Source organism: Homalodisca vitripennis, chromosome 1 (genome assembly GCF_021130785.1).
Source record: "Homalodisca vitripennis isolate AUS2020 chromosome 1, UT_GWSS_2.1, whole genome shotgun sequence".
In the NCBI taxonomy this organism is placed as follows: domain Eukaryota; kingdom Metazoa; phylum Arthropoda; class Insecta; order Hemiptera; family Cicadellidae; genus Homalodisca; species Homalodisca vitripennis.
In genome coordinates this window covers 191,480,961-191,484,225 of record NC_060207.1, presented here as the reverse complement: position 1 = coordinate 191,484,225, position 3,265 = coordinate 191,480,961, and positions in this window count along the sequence as shown.

Here is a 3,265-nt window from a genome sequence, read left to right as displayed (position 1 = left end):
GGGGTATTGAAACTTCAGTAAACAGCTTTTTAACAGCAATAATGCAATCTGTTAATTATATGAATTGGATTGAAACTAGTACGTGTACACCGTGAAATTAAAAAGGATCTTAAGCAAGTCCAAATGTCTTGAAATTAAATTATATTGTTTAAAATCTACTATGTAATTAACTATTTTTACGAAAACACCATAAATATGTGTCTTAAATCAAGAAAATGTCACTTAAAGGAAAATGTAATAGACTCAAAGAGTTAGTTGAAACAAATTTATAGAGAGGAATGCAAGTTTAAACCCCCAAATTCAAGTTTGTTTTAGTAGAATAAAACATACTTATTGTATTTATAGTTGCTATTATTAATTTACCATTAAGTTATTCATATCGCTTTAAAAAAACCCAATTCATATATTGGAAGAGATTTCTATATTGAAATAAAACAATTCCACTGAAGAAGATTATGTAAATAATTTATTTTGCTTATCTTACTAAAATGGAAATAAATTTATTTAATCTTAATATAGATATTGTAAATTTGTCGACTATTTCATCGCATTCGTATCGGAAAACGTAATTAAATCAAGAAGAAATTGGTAGAAAATATTTCTTTTAGAAGATGATCTCCTATTTTTCTTAGATATGCAGATGTAAGTACTTTACTAGATCTACTTTTAATATCAATCATAACAGATTTTCATAAATATTGTAATAGTTATAGTGTTTTTTTCTTACAGTTGAAATACTGTAAACGACAACATTCCAGACACAAAAAGTCACTATTGGCTTATATTGAGAGGAAGCAACTTTACAAAATAGTATTTTCTATTTTCAAAGAAACCTTTTACAGTGATGTAATTGAGCCATATAGTAATTGTACGTCTTCTTTTGCCAGTGGGGTTAGTTTAGATTCGGTTTGGAAGGGTGGAAAAATAAGCTCCAGCGATGCAAGTCGGCGACGACCTTTAGCTTCAATACCCGTGATACCAAAATTGCCAGAAGCTAGTCTACCATATGGTAATGTATGTCCTAACATCCCGACAAGCTTCCCCCCTCCCACTCCCACTATTACCCCCCACCACTGTTCCACCGACTTTTCGCTTTTGATCAAAAAGTTCATCGGCAGCCGCAATAACCTTTTGTGACTCCTCGTGTATGAATTGACACCAGTGACAGTTATGGCACCAATGGCCATTGGGATATTTTCTCCTCTGGATTAGTTTTCGTGATTTCAGATTTTCGTTTATTTTTAGTTAGCTCGATTCATTGCTAAATTACTGTTTCCGGTCACATCGCAGCTTTTTTTAATTTTAAAATGCTTCTACGATTTTTTTTAGCAAACTTCTTTGAAATCATTATAGCAATGACATTTTTTTAGTTTCTTTTTCAATTGTTCACTGCTTTTAAGTGCTGCATTCGTACAACGAAATAAGATGTTATTTCGTTATAGGACACAATACCATTCCAATTAAAATATTGAGGAAAAGGTTCTCTGGATTCTTAAGATTATAAAATTCAAAAGACTAATATCAAGCAAAGGGTGTAATTGTGTTAAGTATACAAAAATTGGTAGTAACCCAGAAAAAACTTACAAACGACTCAACCAAATTAATGTTTATAGTTTTTGTAAATAAATTCTACATTTTTGAAGCTTTTATATATGTCTTGCTTCTATAACCTACTAGATCAAAATGTTTCCAGGCGTTAAATACTTGATTGCATCTAATTAATGGTGTTTCTTTAAACTGTAATTTGTGTACGTAAGACAATGAAGTGAAGATTGATGTACATAAACATATGAATACTAGTGGAAACAAATTTGGTACGTTAGAGTTATTGGTTGATTTTAACAAAACTTAGTTAAAAATCTAAATAAAACAGGTAAAAATATAGTAAAACCTAATAGTATGTAAAAAAGCTAATTTTTAATGTCTTATTACCAAACCTACTAAAACATGTTATAATTATGTGAAAATATTTGTCATTTATGGAATCTTCCTTTTTGTACCATAAACTTTATAACGAAACGTCCTATGAAATCTCAACAGTGCTTCATCATGTTGCGTTCATTTCTTCTATTCCATCTTCTATCATTTTTTGCTTGAAAAGAAAAAGACGCTATGATATCTAGAATTTGGATCTTTAGTCCTGTGACGGCTATAATGAACCACAATATCTTATAACGTGTCTTTGTATGAGCAATACTCTGCGTCCTTCTGCTTTCCTTTTTTCTTTTTTTCTTTTTGGAAAAATTCTTATAGCCTTATAAAAATAATTCCCCTCTTATCCATCTTAATTTTACTGAATAATTATATTACTGGAAATCCTTTATTTCGAGAATTCTTATGTACTAAGTACCTAGGGAAGAATGGGTGGGCAAAGGCACGTCACGATTTCAAGGGATGTTTTGAGTTCAGGTTCAGGAGGAGTGGAACTGCCACTACTTAAACTGTAGGGTAGACTCTGATTCTCTTTGAATCTCAGAATTACGATCAGTTGGTTCACGATCAAATCATTAGCTACTCATTAAAATGAACACTACAGGGGGAAGGCACCATTTAGATGTCCAGAGCCTAGTCGGTCACCATCGACATCCAGATACTAGTTAGGACGTGACATATATAAGAAGCTGTACCGAACCACACAGAGTTCAAGGAGTTCATGCCTTAAATAATTACAGATCAAAGTGGCCATATAAATTGTCAATGAGAGTGGCTTTGTCTCAGAAACCGATAGAGAGCTGATACAATCGTACATAATCATTTCGAGTAAACACTTCTCATAATGCAAAATCTTTGTAAATTTTGACAACCTAAAGTTGCATATGACCAATATGACCATCAGAGCCTCTTAAGCCGCACTGTGTCCATTATCCGGCCGTTACTGGACCCAAATAAAAATACCAAAACTCCATTCCCTTGACTGTGTCATGAAGTATACTGTTTGGCCCTAATTTCATACTAAGTAGCCTAAATATTTAAAAATTGTTAATTTTGGCTACAACACTAACTTATTCGTAGAATATAACTGACATATAACACATATTTATAGTTAAAAACGAGTGCACTCGTAGTTTAACCCATATCTGTTCTGGTTGAAACTTGCGTGACTATCGTCTAGTCACGCCTGATGAGTCAGTTGCTGTCACAATATCTGTGGACTCTGCCCCTGATCACGTTTACCACTGGATCTCTGATGCCTCAGTGTTTCATACAGTTGGCCTGCTATTTATATACCTTGCAAGATAAGGTGTGTTTCATTTTTAAGTTTTAT